Below are 9,285 nucleotides of genomic sequence, written 5' to 3' on the forward strand. Positions count from 1 at the left end.
ATTGGGAGAAGAGAAGAAAGTCATCTGCGAAGAGCAAGTGAGTAATTGGTGGTCCTCTATGTCTTACCCAGACTCCGCAAAGTCCCATTATCCATAGCTTGATTGATTACAGATGTAAGAGCTAGTGAGCATAATATGAAGATAGCAGGAGAGATTGGATCATCTTGTCTTATGCCACGTGTGGGAACAACAGAGCCTTTAGGACACCCATTGACAAGTAGGGAGTAAGAGATCGTCTGGATACAAGACATAACCAGATCCACCCAGTATCTGTGGAACCCCACCTTCAATAGCATCCTCTTAATAAAGCACCATTCCAATCTATCACACTTTATGCATGTCCACCTTTAAAGCCAGGTACATAGACCTCTCTTTTTTTTTTCTTTGCTTAGGGGCAATGATTTGATGTAGAGCTCCATGAAGATGATCGGCAATCAATTTTATGATAATCTTGAAGATAAAATTACATAAACTAATTAGTCTGAAGTGGTCCATTGCTTCAGGTTGAGCTATTTTAGGGATGAGACAAAGAAAGGTCTTATTTAGATCTATTGGATTATGCCCTGTGGTTTCCAGCCACATATAAAAATAGTTATTCCTTCACCAAGTCCCAGTAAAGTTGGAAGAAAATGGCGATTTTAGGGGAGCTATAGCAAACAGGGCCAGCTTAACCTCTTCCATAGTTGGTGGCTTATAGAGAGAATCATTTAATTCATCAGATACAATAGGGGTTACACAGTTTAAAACAGTATATAAAGCATAATCATCAACAGGTTTTGATTACATAATCCCCCTTGGAAATTGAAAAATTACATTTAAACCCACCCAAACTAACATCGTGAGAGAGGTGTTTGTTTTAGAAATGGAAAAGACAATTTTAACCCCTTCTTCTTCTTCTTGCCATTGGCGTCCTAGATGTAAGTCCGAGTGGGAGCAGTGAAGGACTTCCCCGAATTTTTAGACCATAACAAGCGAGGAAAGAAATCATGACATCTTAGAGCATCAGTTCTAGATCGATTGAGATGGGATTGGGTCTGGTTGCATGATTGTGAAGGAGTATTGTTTTTAGCGCTTTGGGAATTAATGAAGCTCAGGAGGTCATGGCATCTCCACCAGCCCAGTTATAATCTAGAATTTCAGTGTCACCAGTGATGGGTCCGATTTCAGAGATCCCACGCATGTCCTGGAGGAATGGAGAATTCCAAAGGAGCACACAAGGGACGGTGTCATCACTGTTGTAGACTTGAAGACAAACCAGGCACTCTGACCTACCCTTTTCTGGTTTCAGGATGATCATGTGACTAATTTATCCTGCAATAAATCTTTTCATTAGAAGACTCAGGAAAATTTCTTTCTGTGTTCCTCTATTCTGTACTGGAGTTGAGCATAGGGCTTAGAAATTTTAGAGTCGGCCAGTGTTTGCAATGGATATGCCTGAACCTAGTCGGAGTTACACAAAATGGGATATTAAGGATAATTCAGAAACAAAGGTTGATAGAGCTTGAGAAGAGGAAGAATGGGAGGGCAGTGATAAGAGGAAGCACCGATCGAGCAAGTCCAGAAAGGATAGCAATGTAGAAGAAATTGATGATAAATGGACGTGACGTTCCTACTGTTAAGTTTGTCTCGAATTCTTGACCCGTTTTGAAGATTGACCCAATCCGACATATTTTGGTGGCGACCCGAATGGGAAATTTTCTGAGATCTGTGATGGAAGCAGAGGGCTTGGGCTGATACCGGAGCCCATCACTGATCTCGTATGGGGGTGCGGGGGCTAGGCTCCCGTGGTATGGTTTGACCGGATCGACCGCGACCCGATGGGTCGAACCGCGATTTGGAGTATATATATAATGTACTGTTGTTTGTTAATAAAGTCATTGTATTCCAGGGTTTTCACGCAGCTAGGGTTTCAGGGTGAGTTTTTCCTCGCCGCTGCTATGGTGTAATTTCTCCTCTGCATAGTGAATCATCTTCTTTTTTGCCCGAGGATGTAGTACACCACCCTGATGTGTGAACCTTGTTAAATCTCTGTCGTACGGATCTATCGTCTCTTTATTCGTGTTTCTTGGTGTTTGATCTAACACCTACAATGGGAAGCAACCCTCAATTCATATGTCCAAATTCTAACCAGACAAAAAAAAATATGGGAGTTGTTCACTGATCAGTTCAGTGTGCTTTGGAGATAAACAAAAGAAGTAAGGTAACTCAATCATAAGAAAAGAAACTAACAGATTGTCTTTGCAAGAGAGAATAAACTTGATAATCCAACTGAAAACTAATAACGCAATTACTTAAATGCTGATATGAAAAGTCGCATTTCATAGATGAAATTGCACAACTAGATCTCTTCCGCTACCGAATCCTGATAATTTCCTGCTCCCTTTTCCAAATTGTAATTGCACATTGAAACACCAACAATTTCCCCCTGACGGGAAGAATTGTCAAAGTTCAACAACAAAATGAATAGGGTGATACAAGCAACACAGAGGGGAATGGGGGGAAGAGAGGAGAGAGAGAGAGAGAGAGAGAGAGAGAGAGAGTAACCGTTGGCGATATCAGCTTCAAGGCAGTGCCGATCCCTAAGAGGGAAACCAGTAAAAGAAGTGACACAAGGCTTGCAAAATGCTGGAAACATGATGCTGGAAGCTCAAAGTAGTATCCCACTCATTTAGGAAAAGATAACTATAATTCGAAATTTACTATTGATCATAAGTAGCGAGAGCGGAACACACACAGAGAAGAGAGTAACCGACCATTACAGCAGTAATGAAGTTGAGTGCCATCTGATAGCGTGATGCCAGGAACGATCTTCCTCGGTAGAAGAGATCCAGCGATAGCCAAGTAAGTGAAGTAAGATTGATGTATAACAACCTGAGAAATCAGTAACGGAACAAGCATACATATCAAAAATTGAATTTTCAATCGGAGTAGATTTTCAAATCAAAACAATGAGGGTGCTTCTGGGTTTTACTTACAAAGCTCCATGTAGGGATCAGTTGCATCCATGTGTCCTGTTGGACTTACATCCAGGATGCCAAGAAGCAAGGGGGTAAAATTGTCTTTTCAAATTCTAAAACTAAAACCTCTCACTGTGTTAGTTTGGGTGGGTTTAAATGTAATTTTTCAATTTTCAGGGGGATGATGTAATTTGGACAAACACCAGGAGAGGTTGATGTAAATCACCCTAAATTCTAATAGAAAGCAAGTAGATTTTGTGAAAACTCAGAATCATTAGAAGTCCATTGACCTGTTGGTAGTTTAAGCTTGAGTATTCTGTTGTGTTGTCTCCTCTGAATAGTATTTAGATGAAAAAAAGGATGTATTCTTTTCGCCAATCTGCAGCTAGGTGATTTGTGATTATTTGTCTACATAGTTCCTCTTCCCGCTTAAGCTCTTCGTTCAACATAGTTTGTAGTTCATTCTCTTTCTGTTGGGAGAAGAGGGATGGTTTCTATCCCTGCAGATGCTTAAGTTCCACCCTTGGCGCCTTGATATTTTCTTTAATGCATCCAAAGACTTCACGATTCCACTTTTAAATATCCGTTGGCAATTGCGAATTTTACCCATCAATTTCTCCACAGATGTACCTCTTGATGTTATCGTCCACCCCCTGTGTGCAGAATTTTTAAAATCTTCATGTGTCAGCTACATTGATTCGAACTGAAATGGGCACGACCTATGGATTTACCTCCAATTGTATCCAACAAAATAGGGTTATGATCCAACCCTGTTGCTGTTGAACAGTAACACAAGCATCATCAAAGGACTGCCTCCATTCTAGATTACACAATGCCCGATCTAGTCTCAACCAGATATTAGAGCTCCCACTCCTTTTATTATTCCATGCAAATAGCGGACCATGGAATCCCAAATCCATAAAAGTGCAAAAGTCCAGAAAAGACCTAAAAATATCAATAACTTGAGCAATTAATTGAGATTGTTGGATTTATGGGCTAAATTAATTATTCGGGTTGATTAAATGGGTGAGAGTCAAATGACATGAACCGGTTCGGTCCACTCTCAAGCTTAGGGATATGCTGGCTCAACCCATTGTGGTTTAGGGTTTTGAGTGCAGGACAGTATTATAAATACTAGGTTTTGGGTCCCTACAACCATTATTCACTCTTCCCCACTTTACCACTAAAGTGAGAGAACCAAAGAGGTTTAAGGGGCTGTAAAAGATCCATAACCAAGCCAAGAGAGCGAAAGTGGGAGTGACCAACATCAATCATCTTCAGCATACTAGGTGAAAGGTACAAATCGATCCTCCATAATTTTATTAGATTCGTGTTCTTGTTTTTCCTGTGTGGTTTCCTCAATAGGGTTTCAAACTCAAACCCATAGGGAGTTCTAACAAGTGGTATCAGAGCAGACCACATGGGACAAAAATCGATTGAATTTTTCTTGTACATGAGGATTTTGATTATTACTTAAAACCTGATTTGATTAAAAATCATGAAAATCATAAAAATCGTAATTTTACCATCACTTAAAGATCCTGTATGGGAAAACTTTCTTCATGAAAGTTGTAGATCACGAGAAGACGGTCGCGACGGTATGCCGCAAGTCACCGAAAACCGGCTTCCAGAGGAGAGAAAAAAAATTTAAAAAAAAAAAGGTGGCGAGTCATCGCCGGTTCAACTCGGAAACCCTACCGATTTGACCCGGGACACAGTGGGTCAACTCATGTGCACTATTTGACTCGGTCAAAGGTTGACCGGGTCGTTGACCAATTGACCCGAATTTGACCCGGAACTCATATGCCCGAACCGGTTGGTTTGGATTGATTTTAAAAAAAAAAAAACTTAAAGGCTTGTTTGGTTTTTATTCCTTTTGCGTTTTTTATTTAAACTACTTTAAATTTCATTTAAAGGTTCGTTTTAAGGTGAAATTGAAATCTGTTTTTTGCGTTGGATTCCTTGTTTCGGGCCACATTTAATGATCTAATTTTTAATATGACATATTTATTTGAAATTTTATGTTGTATTTGGTTTCAATTTGTTCCTTTTGAGTTTTTTTTTTTATTTAAACTACTTTAAATTTCATTTAAAGATTCGTTTTAAGGCCAAATTGAAATCTGTTTTTTGCGTTGGATTCCTTGTTTCGGGCCACATTTAATGATATAATTTTTAATATGACATGTTTATTTGAAATTTTATATTGTATTTAGTTTCAATCATTGAAACAAAATGGAATAAATCAATGCTTTGAAAAATATATATGTTATTGGTTACCATGAAATTGAGAAATTGTTTTTTTAAATTGAGATATGTTAATATGGAAAAGGGTGTAAGCTTCCGCTCATTCTTAGTTGCAAAGTAATTTTACTTTAGGAAACCATGGAATGATGAGGTGGAATCCACCAAAGTGGTACATCTTATTATTTCATGATTTTTCACAGGGTAGCAATGTAGGTGACATTTGCCCAAAGGTGATGTCACCAAAGTTAAGAAAATGACAGTAACCTAGAGGTTCCTAAGCCCAAAGGTGAGGGGATTTCAAAAGTTATTGTTCTTTTCACAGTAAATATAAATTTACAAGAGGACCAGTGCATTCTTAGCCCAAAGGATAGGAATGTAGTTGCGGTTGTGACTCTTGTATGGTTATTGTTGTCCTAGTGACATTTATATGTATGTTTTGAACATAAAGATATACATCTCCAATGGGAAAGATATGATAGAACTGAGTGAAACCCACCAAAGTGGTACATTCAGTTCGATTGTATCTTCTCCAACAGTAAAGATGATACTTTCCCAAAGGTTATGTCATCAAGGTTTGAGGATAATTATCCACATTTCAGAAAGGGACATTAAATTTGGAGTTCTTTTGCCCAAAGGTGATTGAATTCCGAAATTAATGTTGTTTTCACAGTTAAAGAAGAATATAAGAGCATCAGCTAATTCCTGTCCCAAAGGATAGGGATACATTTTTAGTTGTAACTCTTATTTAAAATATATTGATAGTATTACATGCTTTTATATTATGATTTATATTTTGATATTTGGCATGTATTGTGTTCTTGTTACTGCTGTAGTAAGATGGCCATTCCCTCAAGTTATGTGTCTTCCATCCCAATGCTCACTGGTAACAACTATCAAAAGTGGGTGGAAGAATTAGAATTGCATTTAGGTCTTCTTGACTTAGACTTGGCACTTAGGGAGCCTAAACCTGAGCCTCTCACAGACTCGAGCAGAAGTGCTGAAAGGACCAAGTTTAAGAAATGGACTGAAGCAAACAGAAAGTGCATACTGGTTTTAAAAAGGGCAGTTCCTGAAATTATACGTGGGAACATAGAGATCAAAGACACTGCAAAAGAATTCCTGGATGCTATTAAAGGTAGATTTCAACACAACAAGAAAGCTGAGAAAACCACATTGATGACCAGGCTAATGAATACAAGGTATGATGGATGTGGGAGTGTTAGAGAATACATTTTGGGTGTAGCTACTGATGCTGGTAAACTTAAGGATCTTGGAATACAGATCGATGAAGAATATATTGTACATATTGCACTGAATACCCTCCCTAGTCAGTATAAGGTTATCCAATCTACCTACATTGCACTGAAAGATGATTGGAGCCTAAATGAACTCATTTCCATTTGCACTCAAGAGGAAGAAAAATTGAAACAAACTAGGTTTGAGAGTGCACATGCAACTTTCCACAAGGGATCTTCTGGTGGACCAAGCAGAAGGAACAAAAAGTTTTTCAACAGAGGAAGCGTCAAGCCATATAACAGGACTAATAGTTCTCAAGAACTTGACACATCTCAAAAGGCTCAGGATGAAGAGAATACCAACAACGTAGAGTGTTTCTGGTGCCATAAGAAAGGACATGTGAAGAAGGACTGTTTTATTTTCAAGAAATGGTTAGAGAAAAGGAAGAATTCTGGGGTTGATAAGCAGAATGATACTAATAAAGGGTGAGGTAGACTGATCATCAGTAATTGAGAGCAAGTAAAATTTGGTCACATCAAGTAGTTAGGATTTCTTTACATACAGTTATTTGAAATGCTTGATTAGTGGGAGTTCTGGTTTTGTTTAGTATTTGTTTATGTTTTGAACCTTAGCCCATATGTTTTGGGGCACAGTTTGATGAATTATGGTTAAGTTTTAGCATTTACATTATGCACAGTTATTTCTTGAAATATTTGGTTTATGATTTCATTTGAAAATGTTTTTATAGGCAGTAATTTCTTAGTTATAGGCAATATTTTGCCACAATTCAAAAGGTAATGTTTGCCACATTTTAAGACAGTATTTGTCACAGTTCATAGGCAATATTTGCCACAGTTTATAGGTGGAAGGCCACAGTTAGATATTAACCACAGATCAAAGGCGATTTGCCACAGTGAAGGTTAATATCTCAGTTAAGGACCTACATAGAATGACAACAGTGTAGTTTAAGGATATGTCAATATTTCTATGATGGTATCCCACATAGATTCGTGTTAAGAAACTTACTTATGTTTGTAATAACAGAAAGTTGTATGCCGTATATTGAGGTGTATCTTCTGCTGTTATTCGATGTGAGTGGTTTTTCAACTGAATCACAGTAAGAGTGGTTAATGTAATAAGATCTATGGCCACACCAATTTAAAAGACATCCTTATAATTAATGTAGCCCAAGTGGGAGATTATTGGATTTATGGGCTAATTAATTATTCGGGTTGATTAAATGGGTGAGAGTCAAATTGCATGAATTGGTTCGGTCCACTCTCAAGCTTAGGGATATGCTGGCTCAACCCATTGTGGTTTAGGGTTTTGAGTGCAGGACAGTATTATAAATACTAGGTTTTGGGTCCCTACAACCATTATTCATTCTTCCCCACTTTACCACTAAAGTGAGAGAACCAAGGAGGTTTAAGGGGTTGTAGAAGATCCATAGCCAAGCCAATAGAGCGAAAGTGGGAGTGACCAACATCAATCATCTTCAGCATACTAGGTGAAAGGTACAAATCGATCCTCCATAATTTTATTAGATTCGTGTTCTTGTTTTTCCTGTGTGGTTTCCTCCATAGGGTTTCAATCTCAAACCCATAGGGAGTTCTAACAAAAGAATCCCACTGGTTCTTTCTCAAATTTGGATTAGAACTCATGTAAACAGAAGACATAAGAATGGAACTAGTATCAGAAGAAATAGGATAGACAATCTCCGTATAGATGCATCAATCAGAAGACCAGATAATATCTACCTTTAAATTAGAATTCCAAAATAAAAGAAGTAATCCTGTAGTGTTGATTGCCTGAACACAAAAATGATGATTGAAGTGAAAAGAGCGGCATAGACGTAAGTGAGAGGCATCAGCTGATTTTGTTTCTGATAAAAAAAAGCAGATCAGGTCGTAGTGTTCGCAAAAGCGAACGAATCTCTCTTTTTGCCGTAGGACGACCCAATCCCCGACAATTTAGGGAAAAAACCTTCATCGTTTCTATGTGATGATGAAAACAAAAGCAAGTGAAGAGAACAAAAACAGAGCAAAAGGAACCCAAAGAGAAGAACCAGAATGACCAGAATAACTTACTAAACGCAAATAGCTTCAAGAAAAGGAGAAGAAACATAAGCAGAAGAACGAAATCATAGAAGCACAAGCAATGCCTTGCTCCTATTAAGATCATTGTAACAGCCTTAAACAAGGGTTAGGGTTTTTTATAAAAAGAGGTATTCGAAGAAGATGAACTTACAATGACGAGAGACAATAATTACACACAACACCAGTCCACGCTGGGATGAGAATCACCAGACTATGCTGGAGAAGAAGGCACCAGACAATGCTGGGGGAAGATGGCACCAGACAACGCTGAGGAGAAGAAGGTCGAGAGGGGACAAAGTGAGTGAAGATATTTTCGTCATTTACTAACTCCTTTTTGACATTGTCACATAAAAACAGTACATGTATTATTAGCTATTCAACATCATTTCAAAGTCCTAAAACAATCAAATGATATTCCCTATTTTACCCCTACATCTTATATTGTTTTTCTTAATTAAGAATAATTGTTTAGAAATAATAATATCAGAGTTAATAAAAAATTATAATAGAATGAAAAAAAGAATTATAATTTTCAATTTAAAATACACTAACAATGCTTTACATCATTTTTTTTTATGAATAAAAATTTATTACTGAAAAAGGGAGAAGAAATATATTTTAATAAAAAAAAAAATGTTCAAACCAAAATAAATATTATTCTGTAATTTTTTTATGTAAGAAAAATTAAAATAATTTATTTACTAACTAAAAAGAAAAAGCAACTATATGAGGTCAGATCTGCCATGAGTGTC

This window comes from Macadamia integrifolia, chromosome 11 (genome assembly GCF_013358625.1).
Source record: "Macadamia integrifolia cultivar HAES 741 chromosome 11, SCU_Mint_v3, whole genome shotgun sequence".
Taxonomy (NCBI): Eukaryota; Viridiplantae; Streptophyta; class Magnoliopsida; order Proteales; family Proteaceae; genus Macadamia; species Macadamia integrifolia.